The sequence below is a fragment of the Nycticebus coucang genome, chromosome 3 (genome assembly GCF_027406575.1).
Source record: "Nycticebus coucang isolate mNycCou1 chromosome 3, mNycCou1.pri, whole genome shotgun sequence".
In the NCBI taxonomy this organism is placed as follows: domain Eukaryota; kingdom Metazoa; phylum Chordata; class Mammalia; order Primates; family Lorisidae; genus Nycticebus; species Nycticebus coucang.
In genome coordinates this window covers 17,209,034-17,229,175 of record NC_069782.1, presented here as the reverse complement: position 1 = coordinate 17,229,175, position 20,142 = coordinate 17,209,034, and the positions used below count along the sequence as shown (strand labels likewise).

Here is a 20,142-nt window from a genome sequence, read left to right as displayed (position 1 = left end):
AGGTAGGAAAAGTTCCCCACTCTATTTTTCTAGTCTGTTCTTGGTCTACTGGTCTTCCATGTACTTTTTGGGACTAAAATAGTATATAAAAAAATTAAAACACCTTATAGAATTTTGCTTGGAATTAAATATCATCTATGATCATTTGAAGTAAATTGACATTAAAAAATTTTAGAGTCTTATATTTCATAAATCTACCTCTTTCATATATTTAGGCCTTTTAAAAAGAAAGTTAAAAGGATTTTCCCACATTAAACTTACATTAAATCTATTATTTAGATTTCTCTTAGATAATAATTGTATAGAGTGTATATATGTATGTATGTATATATGCAATTATATATACAGATGTCTATATTGTACATATAAATATATATTTACTTGTATACATGTACAAGGTATAGGTATATATTTTTTCTTTTTAAAATCTTTATCATGGCATTTAAAAATAAGCAAGTGTCAATCAAATAGTAAAATAAATCCGATGTCCCTATCATTCAGCTTCAGCAATTGTGAATACACAATCAGTCCTACTTCATTTACAACATTGCCTACTACCCTGACCTTAGAATTATTTTTAAGAAAATTCCACAATACAGGGAAGATTAGCAGGGCCCTTGTGCAAGGATGACATGGAAATTTGTGAAGCATTCCATATTTTTTGGCTTGGCGCCAGTAGCACAGTGATTATGGCGCCAGCCACATACACCTAGGCTGGCAGGTTCAAACCCGACTTGGGCCAGCTAAGTAACAATGACAACTGCAACAAAAAATAGCTGGACGTTGTGGTGGGCACTTATAGTCCCAGCTACTTGGGGGGCTGAGGCAAGAGACTCACTTAAGTCCAAAAGTCAGAGTCAGAGTCTGTAGACGCCACGGCATTCTACAGAGGGTGACATAGTGAGACTTTGTCTCAAAAAAAAAGAAAAAAAGAAAAGAAAAGAAAGAAAATTCCAAACATGATACTGTTAATGTAAAGCATATCTTTAAATTTACATTTTCTAACTCTTTGTTGCTGCTGTGTAGACATGCACATGGTTTTTAGAAAGTTGACAAAAGATTTGGTAACCTTGCAAATCTCTCTTATTCTAATTATTTGTCTGGGGATTCAGCTGGGTCTCACTGCAGGCCTCTTCCCTTCCCTGCTGAAGCCACAGTGGGAGACAGTATGAGAACCACTTAGCACTTACCAAAATTTATTCATTGAGAAAAAGGATTTGTTCTTTCCCTCTGTGGACAGTACTGAGATGCATTTTACATGGCAGTTTGGGCTTTCCTATGGGACTGAGTAACTCACATGATAGTGGTTTGATAATTCATCTTTGTGTTAATGTTTTCTCCTTCTTGGCTGTTTTTCTTATTACCTCTCACTCCTGCTCTTTGGCTCTTATTCCTCAGAAAAGTATTCACACTTTAGTCTTGTTTCTGGGACTCAAGTTTAGAATATGGTTTTTCTCCTTTAGTCTATTTATGTGTTGAATTAAATTTATAAAGTTTCTGATGTTAAATTACCCTTGCATTTCCTTGGATAGATCGGCCTAGTCACAAAATTACACTTAAAAAATGGTTTTTAAACACACTGCTGGAGTCAGTTTGCTACTATTTGGTTTGGAAATTTCACATCTGTGTTCATGAATAAGATTTGTGTATACTTTTTCTTTTTAAAACCTTCTTTGTCAGCATTTGGTGTCAGTGTTATATTAGCCTCATAAAACGAGTTGTAGAGTGTTTTTTCTTTTCTGTTTCCTGGGAAAGCTATTTGAATGTGAATATCTGAACGATCTATTCCTTGAAAGTTTATAAAATATACCTGTAAAATCATTTGGGCCCCATGTTTCTTTTCAGAAGGATTTACACAGCCAATTAAATTTCCTTAATGATTATAAGATTATACAGGGTTTCTATTTCTCCTTGGGTCAGTTTTGGTTACTTACTTTTCCCTAGGAATTTATATATTTTCAAATTTATTAAAACTACATTTTAATTTAATATAAAGTTAAATTTATTTATATTAAACGTATTCACTTAGCATTTCCACTCTGTGTGATAGTTATATTCCCTCATTCCTAATATAAAGGGGAAATATATTAGGATGTTCTTTTTTTTATTTGTATGTTCTTTTTTTATTGGTCTTATTGCTGGTTTATCTGCATCTTTAATCTTCTCAATGAACAAACTTTCAGCTTGGTTGACTCTTTTTCTTATGTTTTTGTTTTCTATTATATTGTTGTTCTTTTATTTTCTTCATAACGGTTTCAATTGATTACTCAACTCATTAATTTTAAGCCTTCCTTCTTTCCTAATGTAACAATTTAAGGGTACACTTTTTTTTGAAGTATTGCTTTTACTGTATCCTAAGTTTCAGTGTGTAATATTATTGTTATAATTGAATTCTATGTATTTTAAAATTTCCCTTTTGGTTAATAAGTTTATTTTTTAAATTCCCAGTATGCTTTAACATTTTTCTTTTTGTTATTGGTATGTAACTTAATTGCATTGTGTAACAATTAGAACATATCTACCATGTAGCACTTATTTTTTGAAATCCATTGAGACTTATTCTTTAACACATTCCATGGTAATTAAATTAATTAATTAATTGATTTTTTGAGACAGAGTCTCACTTTGTAAGCTTTGGCAGAGTGCTGTGGGGTCATAGCTCACAGCAACCTTAAACTCTTGGGCTCAGGTGATCCTCTTGCCTCAGCCTCCCGAGTAGCTGGGACTATGGGTACCTGCCACAATGCCCAGCTAGTTTTTCTATTTTTAGTAGAGATGGGGTCTTGCTCTTAATCGGGCTGGCCTCGAACTTCTGAGCTGAAGTGATCCACCTGCTTTGGCCTCCCAGAGTGCTAGGATTACAGGTGTGAGGCACTGCACCCAGCCTTACATTATAATTTTAAAGTTAATGTTCCGTGAGTGTTTGAGACATGCATTTTTCTAGTTATTGGAAGCAGAATTCTAGATATGTCCTTAAATCAAATTTGCCGATGAGTTGTTCAGGTCTTTGGCATTTTTCACTTTTTCATGTGCTTGATCAACGAATCACTGACATGATGGTTTTGCCAATTTCCCCCTATAGTTCTATCAACTTTGATATTTATAATTTGAGGTTATTTTGTTAAATGTACACAAGTGCAGTATTATTATATCAACATGGTTAAACTCTGTAGCAGTTTGCTCTCTCCTATCATTATACTTACACAGTGTATTGTAATTGTTTAATGATGTACTTCTGTCTCCCACAGACTGTCAGCCCAGGTAGTTCTGTCTTGTTAATCTAGCACAGTTAGCAACTGTCCAAAGCATGCATAAAAGCCTCGGCTCCTACATTATGGCAAATGATTAATACTCGGTTATATACAGCAGGATCTGTTGTTTTGTGCCAAGTCACGACTATATGCCAGGACGTCAGATTTGTAAAACAGTAGAAGCTACATCTCAAACATCCCACCTCGGTTGTGGACCTCCTGAGCTTACAAAGGGCTCATCTGCTGAAGATTCCTGACTGTTACAGAATTTTGATGGTGCTTGTGTTTCTACCTGGTTGACAATCTTTCTTCCTATCTTCTTTTACTGTTTGCAATTTCCATTTGAAGAAAACACAGTCAGCAGATTCTTTCCTTCCTTTGAGTTAATATCAAAGTGCTGATGAAGGAAAAGAGAAAAAGTGAATCCGTAAAGGGCAATGGGAAGATTCTTTTTCCATTTTGTGTCTGGAGAATCTGAGATTATGTTGGGAATTCTTATAGCTGTGCTATGAAAAAATCCAAAGGACTTTATTAGTTCTAAAGAAAAAAGCCTTTGGCTGTTGCTGTGCCTCATGCCTATACTGCTAACGCTCTGGGGGGCTGAGGCTTGAGCTTGGGGGTTCGAGGTCAGCCTGAGTAGGAGCAAGACCCTGTCTTTACTAAAAAGAGAAAAACTAGCTGGACCTTGTAGAGGACACTTGTGGTCACAGCTACTCAGGGGGCTGATGCAGGAGGATGGGGTTGAACCCAGGAGTTTGAGGTTGTCGTGAGCTATGATAATGTCACTGCATCTACACAGACAGAATGAGACTCTGTCTAAAAAAAAAAAAAGAATAAAATCTTAATGGCATTTTTGTCACCAAGAGGATTGGCCTAATGAAAGCCCCTTTTCCCCTTGGACCCATTTGTAGATTTGGGGAAATGGCAGCTATTTCAAATCTATTAACCAAAACACTTTTATTAAGCACTTACTCTGTATACCAGGTATTGTGCTAAGCATGATGGTTGTTAAGAGGCATAGGACTCTTCAAGGAACTGCAGGTCCTTGGGGAGGTGGTGGCAACAGATCACTAGCAAGTCAGCGACCCTCACAAATCTGCCCTGTGAGTGACACTGGAAAGTCCCCTGGGTTTGAAGAGCTTGAGCAGGCTTCATACCATAATTATTTTTGTGTGTGGCATAACTCATTATAAACAACTTCACTTTCATTATATATACTTTTGTTCTTCACAAGGACTCTAAAAGCTAATTTTTTAAATTTTATTTTTGATTGACAAATAATAATTGTTATGTTATATACTTACAGGGCACAGCACAATGTAATTATTTTGATATATGTATACATTGTGAAATGATTAAGTTAGCTGGTTAATGAATTCATCACATTACATAACTTTCTTTATGGTGAAAACATTTAAAATCTATTCTTTCAGTAATTTTGAAATATACATGTATATTATAGTCATAATTCTGTGCAAAAGATCACTAATGCTTATTCCTCCTGTTTAACTGAAATTGTATGACCTTTGGCCAACACGTCCATCTACCTCGTCCCCCACGTCCCCCAGCATCTGTAACCATCATCCTACTTGCTACTTCTTTTTTTTTTGAGACAGAGTGTCACTTTGCTGCCCTTGGTAGAGTGCTGTGGTGTCACAGCTCACAGCAACCTCAAACTCTTGGGCTTAAGTGATTCTCTTGCCTCAGCCTCCCAAGTAGCTGGGACTACAGATGCCCGCTACAATGCCTGGCTTTTTTGTTTTTTTTTGGTTGTTGTTGCAGTTGTCGTTGTTTAGCTGGCCCGGGCTGGGTTCGAACCCGCCAGCCTCAGTGTATGTGGCTGGTGCTATAACCCTGTGCTACGGGCACCAAGCCTTGCTACTTCTATAAGTTTGACTTTTTAAGATTTTACATCTAAGTGGCACTGTACCGTATTTGTCTTTCTATCTCAGACTTACTTCGCGTAGCATGTCTTTAGGTTTGTCTATGTTGTCACAAATGACAGACTTTTCTCCTTTTTTTAAGGCCAAATAGTATTCCATTATGTAGATATCCCACATTTTCTCTATAGTCCATCTGAGGATGGTCACCTCAGTTGCTTCCATATTTTAGCTATTGTGAATAATGCTGCAATAGACATAGGAGGGCAGGTATCTCTTTAGCCTACTGATTTAATTTCCTCTGGAGATATATATATATATAGATATAGAAGTGGGATTGTTGGATCATATAATAATTCTATTTTTAATTTTCTGAGGTACCTAGAAGTTAAATTTTATTGTTCCCATTTTGCAGATTAGCAACCTGAGGCTCTGGAAAGGACTCTTGATAATTAGGGGGTTTGAATGCAACCAGGTGAGGAAGTAATAAAAGTAGGTGACATTTACTAAGGTCCTACTATGTGTCAGGTGCTGTTCTGTTTTGAGGCATTATTTCCTTTAATTCTCAGAAACATTTTTTGAGTCTCATTACTATTTCTCCTTATTTTTCAGGTGATAAAATGCATGAAGGGGAGGCACCTGTGGCTCAAAAGAGTAGGGCACTGGCCCCATATACTGGAGGTGGTGGGTTCAAACCCAGCCTCGGCCAAAAACTGCAAAAAAAAAAAAAAAAAAAGAAAAGAAAAGGATGCATGAGGAGGTTAAGGAAGCTGGGCAAGGCTAACAGGGCCAGAGGTGGGTCTGAACCCAGGCAGACCTTAAGGTGTAAGTTCTACAGACCTACAATCAGGCTCTGTAGAACTTACACCTTAACGCTTACATAGGCAACATGATTTAGTATAATAGACTTGGAAACCCAAGATTCCATTTGGGTCCTAAACCTGCCTTTGATTTCCTTGGTACTTAAGTTGTGATCCATGGACCAGCAGCATTTGTGTCACTGGGGAGCTGCTACAAATGCAGGACCTAGATTCCCCCCAGACCTACTAGGTACAAATTTTCCTTTTACCCAGATCCCCAGATGATTCACCTGCTCCTTGGAAGGTGAGAGGCACTGTCCTATCAGCTTTACCCAAGACACAGGTTCTCTGCTGGCCAAAGTTTTTCCAACTATAAATTAAGGCAAGCACGTGTGTCTGCCCCTCTCAGGGCTGCCGTGGAGATCAAAAGGCAAGAGGTGCGTACCAAGGCATTGTAAGTTGCACAGTGTGCTACAAAGGTCAAAACCGAACAGTGAACCAGAGCGTTAAGGCTGTAGAGACAATTCGACAAACAGATAATGCCTTTTATCCTGACGGCTTGGCTGGCCAGGAACTCACAGGGCTGTGTGTAATGAAAAATAACCAGACAGAAGAAATGCCTTTTACAAGCAGTTCCTGGAAATTTTGAGCTTTATAAAGGAATTTGGTTTCTCCAGTTCACTGCCTAGTGAAAATAGCTGTGCCTTAATAAGACCCAGATGTTGACATAGCCACTCACCTTCCCTGTTGCATGGATGCATTTCATACTGAATTTCACCTAAGGAATTTTAGACTTTAAAGATAATAATCGAAAACACTGCTTAGCTTCCCTTTGGGATTCTTGCTGAGTTGGGAGATCAAAGATGTCCCAAGGACACAATGGATGTGGACAGAAAGTCAGATTTCTTGCCTACTAACACAAAGACGAATGCAGTGTAACAATGGCCATTTTAGCACTTTTGTTCCCTGGTGAGTCTGCTAGAAGTGGGTTCTAGTCTTACCTATTTTTTTATAATTTACCCCCCTCTGCCCTCATGCTATCTGCAAATGTAGCTGGTGTGCTAACAACATTAGCTTCTGTTTCAAACACAATTAAATAGATGCCCTTGATGGTTAATTCTTGGCATACCTAAAAAATACTTTCCCCACGTCTAGGAAAAGTATGAGATGTTTAAATTCCAAACAATGAATGATTCCCAAGGGCATCTCACATGGAGTTTCATGGGATGGGAATCCAGCCCAAAGGAAGGGCGCTCACCATGGTGGCCCCTCACTTTTTCCGGAGACGGCCTGATTTGGCTTTCTGGGAGTGGCTGAGAAATAACATAACTTGACTTTTGAGAGAGCCCCACACTCTTGTGGACCCACGTAGAGAGACCAGGCTGTTTTCATTACACACTTGCTGGAATGCCCGGGATTTGCTACAGGTCGCTGGGGACTTCACCAACCCCCAAAGCAAGAATGGCAGAAATGTCTCTACCCTACCAGTTTGCTATGCGCTTTCCTCCCTGTCTTTAAAGAAAACTATTCAGGGAGTTAGTCTCAAAATAGTTTAAAAGGTCCAGATAACGAGGCAGTTTTCTCACTGAAGCTCTGCCTTCCCCGAGGGTATCCTGTGGGCATGGCCATTAGCCCCAAGATAGAGACTCAGAAATGAGAAGCTCCGGGTTTGGGCCTAGGTTGCACCCCGGCTTCGCCACGTAACTAGCAGTGAGACGTGGGCAGCTCCTCTGCTCTTTGGGGGCTCTGTTTTCCGGCTGTCGAATGGCAAACAACATCTCCGAGGGTCCTCATGGAGATTTCACGAGCTCCTGGCTCATGCTACTGATAATGGGTGGATTTCTCTAGAAAGATGTTGTTTTCTTCCATGTAGGAGCCACTGCTGTCAAACTCTATTTTGAGTTATGGTACTTTTAAGACATGTAAGAAGGAAGATAGAGATTCGGTCTATTTCAGGAACAGTTAGATGATGCTGAAACCCAGGTCTCTGTGGGAGTGTCGAGCCCACTCAATCCATCGCTACAGATGTGAACAGGGCTTGGCTCTGGTGTAGGCACTGTTTGCGCCAGGGCTTTGATTGCAAGAGTGGGCAAGACAGACCTCATCCCCATGGTCTAGAGGCTGAAAGTCAGCGGGGGAAATAAGTAAGGAAACCAGCAGTTATCAAACAGGATGGTAAATGCCACCAGCGAGGGAAGAGCGAGGTACTAAAAACGCTGGTTCCAGTATCTTCACCCAAGGTGGGAGAAGATGTGTTGTAAGGACAAATGACACAGAACAGGCGACACCTCTGCAAAAACTTGGAGGTGACACCCAGTGGGAACTGTTGTGGGATATAAAGAAGCACTTCAGGGAAGAAATAACAGGGCTGAGCGGGAGGACCATGGCAGCCAGAGAGGCCAAGAAGAGAACAGGTCCAGTCTCCTAGTCACAGGGGGGTTGTACGAGCCAGTTTAGGGGGTTTGAATAAACCTGGAAGTGACTGGGAGCCACTAAGGAATGTAACATAAAGGGTAAACAAGACCAGGTTTTTCCCTATCTAATGGAAATGCCTTTTGAGAGCTTAGAGTCTGAGTGGGCGCTTCCCTGGGAGCCCCAGAGGCTCTCACCCCCCACTCATAGCCTCCTTTCCAGTCTGTGTGGTTCCTGAGGGCAGGCCGCAGGGACTGCAGTCCCCAGCAGAGTGCCTGCATGCAGTAGGGGCTCAATAAACAGTTGTTGAGTGATTTAAAAGAAGGAGAAGAGAGGACAGTGAACAGCTTAGAGAGGAGGACACCAGGTGGTCTGAGCACTTAGCTGCTATTAATTCATTAAGTCTTTACAACAATCCTATGAAGTAGGTACCTTTGTCACCTCTATTTATAGATAAAGAAACTGAGGTAAAGAGAGATTAATCAGCTAGCCCCAAGTTGCACAGGAAGCCGGTAATGACTTCAGCTGCTACCTGACCTGAGGCCATTTGGCTACAGGGCCTGTCCTCCTCTGATGAATCAAACTCTGGCCAGGTTGCTGTTTGCTTGAACAGCTGAGTCTCCATGTAACATTCTGCACAACCCATGTGTCATGACCTCCCCACTCCCTATAGCCTGAAAGTTTGTGTCCCAACGTATATTGAAACCTAATCTCCAACTTGATGGTATTTGGAGGCGGGGTCCTCTGGGAAGTGATTAGATCATGAGGGTGGAGACCTCGTGAGCGAGACTAATATCTTTATAAAAGGGGACTGCAGAGGGCCTTCCACAATTTTACCAAATAGCTAGGTCATCCAAGCTTTAGGTCTTCCCAGCAGGCATGCTGTGATCTCCCCGCCCGCCACCTGTCATTCCTCAGCCTCGCCTTCCTGTCTTGTCCCTCTGAGTCTTTGCCCTCTCCCTCCTAACACCTGGAATGCCCCCTTGCCCAGTGTGGCTCATTCCCACATATCTTTTGAGACTCAGTTCAGATGCCCTTTGACTCCTTCATTCATAAATCATTCCTTCATGACTTGCTGTTAGCTAGCTATTGCCACAATCACGCTGCGTAACAAACCAGCAGCAGCCTCAGTGACACACAATAAACACATTTTTAGCTCACACAGCTGGGTGTTGGCTAAGGGCTGTTTACAGAGGCTGGGCAGGATGACTGCTTTGCTCCAGATGTCCTTGACCCTTCTTGGACCAGCAGACTGGCCTTGGGATGCTTTCTCACAGCATTGACGAAGGTACTAGAAGGCACCCAGGCTTGCAAAAGGGGAGAGAAATTGGGAAGGACTGCTAATGATTATGGATTTTCTTTCTTAGATGATGAAAATGCTCTAAAATTGATTGTGATAATTGCACAAGACTGTGGACATACTGAAAACCATTGGATTGTATACTCTTAATGGGTGAATGGTATGACATGTGAATTATATCTCAGTGAAGCTATTTTTTTTTTTTTTAAGTCTTATAGGTTACCTAAAGTGACCTTCCCAGTGACTGAAGAGTCAGGTTGGAACCCAAAGCCACCCTGCCCTCAACGCCATGCTTGTCTTATTAACTATGTTCCCACTCCCCTTTTCTGAAAAGAGAGTGGATTTGATAGCTGGAGGCACAATGGCTGGTCTTGACTCTCTTTTTCAAACAGAAACTCCTACCCAACTGACATGCATACTGTAAGCATTCTGAAATCTGCAAGAGGCTGGGGGTGCTGAGGATTCCATCTGTCCCTGATACTGTAGGATTTGGGGTTGCCTGTAACAGCCTTTCTTCATGTACAGCAACCCCTAACCAAAGGCTGGCTGCTTGGAGAGGTGAGGCCACGTGCAGCAGGGTGAGGCTGTGTGGCAGGGAGGGGAGCCTGGGTGGGGGAGGGAGAGGGATTTCACTTTCTCTCAGTGCCCAGGGCTTGGGATGCTTACCTGCCTTTCATACTCTGCCTGGAAATCCTAATACTTGGAGATGAGGAATTTCTGATTTTGGAGGGAAGACTGGCAGCTGATACTACCATTCTTGGTGCCGTGTAAAGGCACATGCTAAATGATGCTTAGCCAGATGGGGTGGGGCAGGAGATCCCAATGCTCTGCTCTACATCTCCCCGTTTAGAATGCTTTTTTCCAAGCTACGATATGATCCCTAGGTTCTATTCATCACTGTCAGCTTGAAATGGGGGAAATGCTTGTGTTTTCTTTTTCTTTTTCTCTTTTCCTTTTTTTGGAGACAGAATCTCACTGCTTTTGGTCGAGTGCCATGGTGTCATCATAACTCACAGCAAGCTCAAACTCCTGGACTCAAGCCATCCTCTTGCCTCAGCCTCCTGAGTAGCTGGGACTACACATACCTGCCACAAGGCCTGGTTAGTTTTTCTATTTTTAGTAGAGACAGAGTCTCACTCTTGCTGAGACTGGTCTTGAACTCCTGAGCTTAGGTAATCCACCTGTCTTGGCCTAAATACTTGTGTTTTATGTGCTGATTAACTATCCCTCTTCCCTGAGGCCTGTCTCCTTGTTTAGAATATGTTGGTTCAGAAGGCAGGGGCTGACACAATGGTGGCTGCCAGGTCATCGCTGTGGGCCCAGCTCCCAGCTGATTGTTTCTGCCCATCACCTCCTTTGCTTCTCCTCACAGGTACTATGACTGTGCCCATGTGTGCCTCAGGAAAGGTCAACTACAGTGAGGATAATGTCACATGGTATAAATGTGACATGGCCAAGATCAGAACCCAAGACTGTGATTCTAGAACTCACAGGCTGAACTCCTGGTTTGTATACCCTCCTCCTCAAATAGAAATAGCAGGTTGGTGCAGTATGGAAGTCAGGACTGTGCATTTAATGGTGGCTCTGCTCTAGACGCCTGTGTGATGGTTGGTAAGTACGCAAATTTCTTTCTTTTCTCTCTCTCTATCTATCTCTATCTCTCCCTGTCCCTCTCCCTTTCTCCCTTCCTTCCTTTCTCTCTCTCTTTCTCTCTTTTCTTTTCCCTTTCTTTCCCTTCCTTTCCCCCATCCTTTTCTTTTCCCTTCCCTTTCCTTCCCTTCTCTTCCCTTTCCTTCTTTTCTAGGTGAGATTCTGCCAATTGCCCTCTCTCCTACCCCATCCCCCTTCTCTTTGCTAGATTATATTTGTGTTTTTTCTTTCATGTGGACATGTGGTTATTTATATATTGGTTTCATATTAGTATTGAATACACTAGATACTTTTGCCCCCCATTCTTGAGATACTTTACTAAGAAGAATGTGTTTCAACTCCATTCAGGTAAACATAAAAGATGGAAAGTCTCTATCTTTTTTATGACTGCGTAGTACTCAACGGTATACATATACCACAGTTTGTTAATCCATCCTGAGTTTGATAAGCCTTTAGGTTGATACGGATTGGGCAAGCTTGAATCCTCTGACCAAGATGATGGAATGTTCACACCAACCAAACCAGATGGACTAAGAAAGGGGGATTGGTTTTCCAAGCAACATCAGAGAAGTGTTACTAAGAGGAGGCAGAACAGAGCCTGGAGAACACAACAGACATTATATATGAGGGAAGCTGAGAGGGAGGGAGGAGAGGGGGAGAAAGAAAGAGAGAGAGAGATGAGAGAGACAGATATGGGGAGAGAGCAAAGATGAAGATGGAAAAGTAAATATGAAAGAGGAAAGAAAAAGTGTTTAAGGGAAGATAAAAAGAAAGATTAACAGAAAGCCATAAAGAAAAAAGAAGGAAAGAAAGGGACAAGAAAGGAAGGAAGGAAAAAGGAAAGAAGGAAAAAAGGAGGGAAGTAAAGAAGGAGGGAAAGAGAAGGAAAGAGAAAAATCAGAAAGAATGGAAGGAGTAAGGAGGGAAGGCAGACAGGCAGCCGTATCTTTACCTGCATGAGCACAGAGAGTTGAGTAACATGAGGTTTGGCAAGCTTCTCCCAAACTTCATATCATAAGCCAGGCTCCCCCAAACAGACCAGGTCTAGGAAGAGATGAGGTCTCCCCCAGATTCCTACTCACTTCCCTCTCTGCCGAGCGTGGTGCCACTCTGCATCAGTCTCACCTCACCCCAGTGGGATCCTGGAGCCTCTCGGGAATTGTGGAACGGCTTCCTGGATGTCACTGGCCGTGCGCTGGTCCAGGAGCCCAGGGCCTCATTCTGCCATGTGCTTTCAGTGTGTGGCTGCCTAAGAACACATCTGTCAGCCTTCGCATCAGAGAACAAAAGCTTGTGTTTGACATGAAAAGGACAGCGAAGGAGCAGTCCTGACCTAGCTGCCATGTGGCATTCCTGAGCGTGCAGAGATTCAGCCCGGAAGATATGCACCGTACTTGAAAGGAGCCTTTTATCCAGGCAAGAGGGGATAAACACATCTGTATGGCATTGATTTCCTCCCTTTCTTTCTGGGATTTGGAGCTGGGCTGGGGGAAGGAACAAGGAAAACATTTTAAACATCTGACACGGAGTTGGGACTGTGGCTAGGTGGCATTTGGGGGGAAATGGAAGGTGAAATGCCAAATTTAGTTTGGCTCTTCTTTCTTTCTGGCGCCATTTTTCCCCTCTTATATTTGACTCATATTTTTCTTTTAGCACCAGTGGGGGGTGAGGAGGATCATGTAACATTCCTACTTAGCACATACATTGCTTGCCTTGTCTTGAAAGGGAAACGTACACTGACAACGGAAACCTCACAGCCTCCCGAGTGGGAGACAACCTTAGGATTCTGGCTTCCAGGGTATTTATTTTGGTTACTGGTTAGGGTACTGAACACCAACCAGGATCCCTTGACTCACAACTGAAATGGGATCAGAATCTGAACACATGATGTCTCTGCTGGAAACACAAAGGCTAGCCTTAACAAGGACAAATAATTACATTTGAGAAGACATAAGCCATTTGTACAGGGGTGGGACCAAGTGTATCCACGTGTCAGGGTTTGGTACATTATGTTCTGGAATGGGTTGGGCTGATTTTACTGAAGTCCACATATAACTCACTAATACAGTTAAGGCTCTGCTATAGTCTACTAGATGTCCGAGGAAAAGGATTCGTGTAGCAATCAATTATTAGGTGTAGGCTGAAGCCAGGTAAGAGAAATCATAAAGTTCGTCACCCAGGACTCACGATACCTGATACTATGTGGCAGGCCTTGGTTCAGATTTCAGCTGAGTGGTCTTTGAAAACTCAACCAAGCTTTCTGAGTTTCATATTCTTAGATTTCAAAAATGAGGATTTTGGCCGGGCATGGTGGCTCACGCCTGTAATCCTAGCATTCTAGGAGGTCGAGGCAGGTGGATAGCTTGAGCTCACAAGTTCAAGACCAGCCTGAGCAAAAGTGAGACCCTGTTTCTACTAAAAACAGAAAAACTGAGGCAAGAGGATCACTTGAGCCCAAGAGTTGGAGGTTGGTGTGAACTATGATGCCACGGCACTCTACCCAGGGCAATGGAGTGAGACTCTATCTCAAAAAAAAAAAAATGAGGATGTTGTGAAATTTAATGAAAATATAGTATATAGGTAAAAAGGCTGATGGAACAGGAACACACCAAATGCTAAGAAATCTATTTTTTTCCTCTTTCTTGACAGTGTGTCCCCACTGAGAATACAAGCTTTGGAAGTATGTATACACTAATATTCTGAATTTCAGGAATATTTCACTTAAATGCTTTGTAAACTTACTTAGAAAACTTTTGACTAAATGTACACTGATTTATAATAACAATGTTTTTCCATATTAAGATTGATTGTAGGTATATTTTTAAGGAAGTCTTCCTTGAACCCCTGAACTATTTTTTTAAATGTTAGTTTTATGGAGATACAATTCACATACCATCAAGCTTATGCTTTTAAAATACACATTGCAGTGGTCTTTAGTCTATTCACAGAATTGTGCATTCATACATAGATAATAATTCCAGATCATTTTCATCAATCAAAATAGACCTATTCTCCCTCCCTCCCCTCGCAGGTGAGACAACCGCTAGTTTGTGTCTCACCAAGCTCAGAGCTATGGAATGACCTGAGAAGCCACCTGTGGTTCTGGCGTGGCATTGACCCCATTCAAAATGCATATGAGTTAAGTAGAGAGGACATCATATAATGATAAGTGCCGTGCATAAAATTAAAATAGAGAGAAGCTACTACAAGTGGTTGGATTTCTGCTCTGGTTTGGAGAATGCTAACAGGACAGCAGTCACCATGGCCAGCGAGTGGCGTACGCTGATGGGGAGCACTCTGATTCCCTCTGGGAACTTTCTCATATAAACCAAGTGCCTGAGAAGGGGAGAGGACTCACCTGCAAGGGAAAATGAAGTGCAGCTTCTGGAATCAGAGGATATAGATGCTAGGTAGTTAGATTGCTAGGTAGCAATCTTTCTCTAATCAGTGCAATTTTTACAAGGAGTCTTCAAATATTAAAATAAATGGATACAAGCATTATTTTCTTAGGACAAATGTATTTTGTAAGTTCAATGTTATTACATGACGCCTTGTGAAATCAGGCTGTGAGAACGATGAAGTTGCTTTGATGAGTCTCAAAACAGCAAATTGAAGTAGTGTATGACCATCATCTCCTTTCCTTTGAGGAACCCAAATGTCTCAGCATGCACCCGTGTGTGTGGCCATCTTTCCTTTGAATTACCTGTCGCAGTGGCTCAGGTGAGTCCGAGTGTTCCTGTGGGAATTCTGGCCCATGCCGCACATCATCCTACGTGCTGCCTGCCTCCTCTGGCTCCGGGAACATTGATCTCTTCTTTCCATGAGCTACTCCTGGCTACTGGTTGCCTTTCAACTGGCTGAGGAAAGCTCCCTCTGAAGCTGCTGTTCTTGCTTGCAAAGAAGTAGGGATCCAGAACCTGCCCTCAACTCCCTGCAGTAAAGGTAAAAATAGGGCTGTGCCTTTTGACAGGGTTCTACGTGATATTTGGAGATGGTGGAAGAGAACTTCAGAGATGAGAAAAATACTACTAATAGAATTATGCGCCAAGGTTTATTTTCTGGGGCTCTCTGAAGGAACACAGTTTTGCTCTTTGGCCTTCAATAGGTTAAGGTCACTAATACATAACATAATACATATGTCGATATAGCAATCTATTTCCCAAAATGTGGGGTTTTCGGTCTTGAACAATAATCCAGTGGGATGGTAGCAATAGGTGCAAATTAAGGTGTATCAAACACAACCAATTCCTTTTCCTTGTCTCTTTTTTTTTTTTTTTTTTGTAGAGACAGAGTCTCTCTTTATGGCCCTCGATAGAGTGCCGTGGCCTCACACAGCTCACAGCAACCTCCAATTCCTGGGCTTAAGCGATTCTCTTGCCTCAGCCTCCCGAGCAGCTGGGACTACAGGCACCCGCCACAACGCCCAGCTATTTTTTGGTTGCAGTTTGGCCGGGGCCGGGTTTGAACCCGCCACCCTCGGTATATGAGGCCGGCGCCTTACCGACTGAGCCACAGGCGCCGCCCTTCCTTGTCTCTTGTCCTTTGTGAAGGTGACAGAAGGAGACTGTTCCCAGTTCCTCCCAAGCCACCTGCTGATTTGAATTATGATCCTCCTGCAAAGAGCCCTGTGAAGGAAAACATGCCCAACTCTGATAGAGTAAACACAAACCTTAGCTATTAGAATAGACTTAATGTTAAATCCATATAGTAAAAGCAATAGCATTCTAGTTTTGGAGGCTTCTGAGTACAATCAAATAGGTATTCAGTACATTTGTCTTAATAGAGGTGTTTAAACTATTGTGTTCTGTTTTCCTCCAGATGTCCTTGGTTTCCTTTTGCAAATTGTATTAGGGTTCTCCAGAGAAACATAGCCAATGGGATATTAATTAATTAATTAGGAAATTGGTTTGCTTGATTATAGAGGCTAAGTCCCATCATCTGCCATTTGCAAGCTGGAAAGCCAGAAAAGCTAGTGGTGTGATTTGAAGTTTGAAGGCCTGAGAACTTGATGAGGGAGGGAAGGTTAAGTATTAGTCCAGTATTAAGTCCTAGAGTATAAAAGCCCAAGAGCTCTGAGGTCCAAGGGCAGAAGGAGAGTTCTCTCTCTCTTCCTCTCCTTCCCTTTCTTTCCAGTCGAAGAAGAGAAACAGAGAGAGAGAGAGAGAGAGAGAGAGAGAGAGAATGAATTCATCATTCTTCTGCCCTTTGTTCTACTCAGGCATTGAATGGATTGAATGATGTTCACTCCTACTGGTGAAGATAGATCTTTTTTACTGAGCCTACAATTCAAATGCTAATCTCCTCCAGAAACACCCTCATAGACCCATCCAGACATAATTTTTTTTATTAGTTAACTCTTTTTTTATTAATATTAAATCATAGCTGTGTACATTAATGTGATCATGGGGCACCATACACTGGTTTTATAAACAGTTTGACACATTTTCATCACACTGGTTAACATAGCCTTCCTGGAATTTTCTTAGTTATTGTATTAAGACAATTATATTCTACATTTACTAAGTTTCACATGTACCCTTGTAAGATGCACTGCAGGTGTAATCCCACCAATCACCCACCCTCTGCCCATCCTCCCCCCTCCTTCCCCTCCCTCTCCCCCTTCCCCATATTCTTAGGTTATAACTGGGTTATAGCTTTCATATGAAAGCTATAAATAAATTAGTTTCATAGTAGGGCTGAGTACATTGGATACTTTTTCTTCCATTCTTGAGATACTTTACTAAGAAGAATATGTTCCAGCTCCATCCATGTAAACATGAAAGAGGTAAAGTCTCCATCTTTCTTTAAGGCTGCATAATATTCCATGGTGTACATATACCACAATTTATTAATCCATTCGTGGATCGATGGGCACTTGGGCTTTTTCCATGACTTAGCAATTGTGAATTGGGCTGCAATAAACATTCTGGTACAAATATCTTTGTTATAATGTGAGTTTTGGTCTTCTGGGTATATACCTAGTAGAGGGATTACAGGATTGAATGGCAGATCTATTTTTAGATCTCTAAGTGTTCTCCAAACATCTTTCCAAAAGGAATGTATTAATTTGCATTCCCACCAGCAGTGTAGAAGTGTTCCCCTTTCTCCACATCCATGCCAACATCTCTGGTCTTGGGATTTTGTGATATGGGCTAATCTTACTGGAGTTAGATAGTATGTCAAGGTAGTTTTGATTTGCATTTCTCTGATGATTAAAGATGATGAGCATTTTTTCATATGTCTGTAGGCCATGCACCTGTCTTTTTCAGAGAAGTTTCTCTTCAAGCCCTTGCCCAGCCTGCGATGGGATCACTTGTTCTTTTCTTGCTTATATGTTTGAGTTCTCTGTGGATTCTGGTTATTAAACCTTTGTTGGAGACATACCTACAAGTATCTTCTCCCATTCTGAGGGCTGTCTGCTTGCTCTGCTTACTGTGTTCTTAGCTGTGCAGAAGCTTTTCAGTTTGATCAGATCCCACAGACACAATGTTTAACTAATAATGTTAAAATTTAACATTAAATACTCATGTTCAAATAATGTTTATATGGGCACCTCATAGCCCAGTCAACTTGACACATAAACTTAAGCATTCCACGTTATTTGAAAGGATCCTGGATACAGTTTTTTTCATAAAAGAGAACAAGACCAAAAGCAACAACAACAACAACAAACAACCAAACAAAGAAACATCCTAACAAACCCTAACACATGGATTGACCTGTCCCCAAAGAGAGATCAGGTTTTGGTCAGGTTCTTACCTTGACATGTCCACTGTCTTCCATGCATGATCCTGACCATGTTCTTATAATTTTTATCCTCCGTGAGCAGCCAATGCATCATTGGCTCCAGCTAGAATGAGATCTTCACTCTGCTGTGTACGTTCTGTGCCAATTCAGCCTCCACACTTTTATTTATGTCGTGATACCACTGGATACCCTCTCCAGGTCTGCCCAAATCCCACCCATCCTTCACGGGGCTGCATGAAGCCAACCTTGTCCAGGAAATCCTCCCAGGCTAGCCGCTGGATTTCCATCGCCCTTCGTTTCTCTCAACAGTGTGGACTTACTTCAGTCATGGAGAGGAAAAACGAGGTGAAAAGTCTATTATCTAGCTTCATTATTTTAGAGAGAGAACAGTTTTGACTAAAAGTACATTGATTTATCCATGGAGGGGATAGACAAGCTCAAAAGACTTGGGTTTTGGCTGGCTCACAGGAACGAAGGATGTGGCTCAGTTGCTCAGCTTGAGGGGGAAAAAAGAGTCATTCATTTATGTTTTTGTTTCAGGAGTGGAGGGTAGTGGGAAGTGAAAAGAAGAGAGGGGATGAGGAGAACTGCCAGAAGGGGAGGGAGGAATCAGTGAGATCAGGTGAGACAGGCCCCTGAGCACCGAAGAGCACGTTCCCTGCAGCAAAGGGCCTTTATAAAGAGGAGAGTCTGGTGTTCACTGTGGAGTTGTTTATGCTTTGTTGACGTCATCCCTTCTCTCTGCTTTCCCACACCTAAAGGAAAGTCTGACACTCCTGCAAGAGCTGGCAGGTTTTGGATCAAGAAAGAGCCAGACTTTAAGCTGGGTGATGTAGTTAGTGTCAGTCTGAACGCGTGGGCATAGGGCAGTAAGAATCCGGACTCAGTGACTGCATGAGGACTGTAGAAAGCCTTGGGAAGACTCTTCCAGCTGATCAAAACCATGTCTCAGGGACTCTCAGGGACTCACGCACATTGGGGCCACCCCGACTGCAGTCTCTATAGACTGAAGAACCCCAACAATGCTTACCTGATCTTTGGTCCCCAGGTCCCACTCCTCTCATTTTCTCCTCCTCATTCTTTCTCCATTTTTGGGAGGTTTCTTTCCCCCTCCTTTCCCCTCTGCCTCATCCTGTCTGTCTTAGAGCGATTTGGCTTCTCCCATCCTCTGTCTACTCTCTCCATCAGCACAACAAAGACCTGGTAATGAACCAAATGATCAAAAGATCACTTCTTTGGCGATGGTGGGAGGTAGAGTGCAGAGAAGGTGGGTCAGAAAGCCGTGTGGTTTAGTATGTTTTAATGCCCATCTCACATTCATTTGCTCCAACACATATACACATACAGATCTTATCAGAACCACCAGTTTTTAAATTCTGTGGGAGTAGGGGCCATGTGTTCTTTATAGTTACCCTTATGCCACCTCACCAACTGCAGCACAGAGCTAGGAAGGTCACCCTTATGCGCCGAGTCATAGGTGAACTTCAGTAAGTTACATGACATCTGTGGGAGGAGGGAGGAGGGGATGGGATTGAAATTTATGGGTCCTCTATTGCATGCCAGGTGGAGTACAATGCCCTGTACATGGAACATCTGTAGTGTGTTGAATGCCTACTATGCACCAAATACTCTTCATAAATTCTCCTATTTAACTCTAGGAATTATGCAATATGGTGGCCACACTCAACCGTCTGCTAACTCAGATGTGGTGAGCACCCTTGCACAGGGGAAGGGTCTGGGCTTCCGAGAAGTGTGAACCCTGTCGTGTTCCACAGCTGGATTTGCAGAAACAGAATCTTTGCCCCGGTATTTCTGACTCCATGGCTCATGGTCTTCTTCTCTTACTTCACCACAAAACAAATCTATTTCAAACATTTGGTGACAAGATGTGCAGAAGCCAGGAATGGGGAAAGGCTGTGCTCAAACACAGTATGCTATGGAGGAAGAGGGGAACAGAGGGACACAGGGTGACATGCTCCACTCCAGCCATGCTCCTCCAAGGAGACACTACTGACATTTTTTGCCAGGACAACTTTTTAGCATGTGTGAATGTTCTGTGGGTGGCAGTATATTTTATATCTTTTGCTCTTGACCACTAAATG

General features: G+C 42.2%; 2 long non-coding RNA genes and 1 other non-coding gene across 3 annotated transcripts in view; all 3 read left to right on the top strand.

The window, feature by feature from the left end:
• The first annotated feature begins 559 nt into the window (after positions 1–559).
• On the top strand, positions 560–662 carry LOC128582779 (U6 spliceosomal RNA). The gene has a single exon (XR_008379223.1). It is a non-coding gene; the product is annotated as a U6 spliceosomal RNA (small nuclear RNA).
• A 9,185-nt stretch (positions 663–9,847) lies between these two features.
• LOC128582286 (uncharacterized) lies at positions 9,848–11,327 on the top strand. Its single transcript, XR_008379020.1, has 3 exons — positions 9,848–10,201; positions 10,612–10,743; positions 11,016–11,327. It is a non-coding gene; the product is annotated as an uncharacterized LOC128582286 (long non-coding RNA).
• Positions 11,328–14,046: 2,719 nt separating this feature from the next.
• The window catches only part of LOC128582285 (uncharacterized), a 40,764-nt gene continuing 34,668 nt past the window's right edge, over positions 14,047–20,142 (top strand). Inside the window, exon 1 of the long non-coding RNA XR_008379019.1 lies at positions 14,047–15,235. This is a non-coding gene — a long non-coding RNA (uncharacterized LOC128582285). The remainder of the gene's footprint in view (positions 15,236–20,142) is intronic.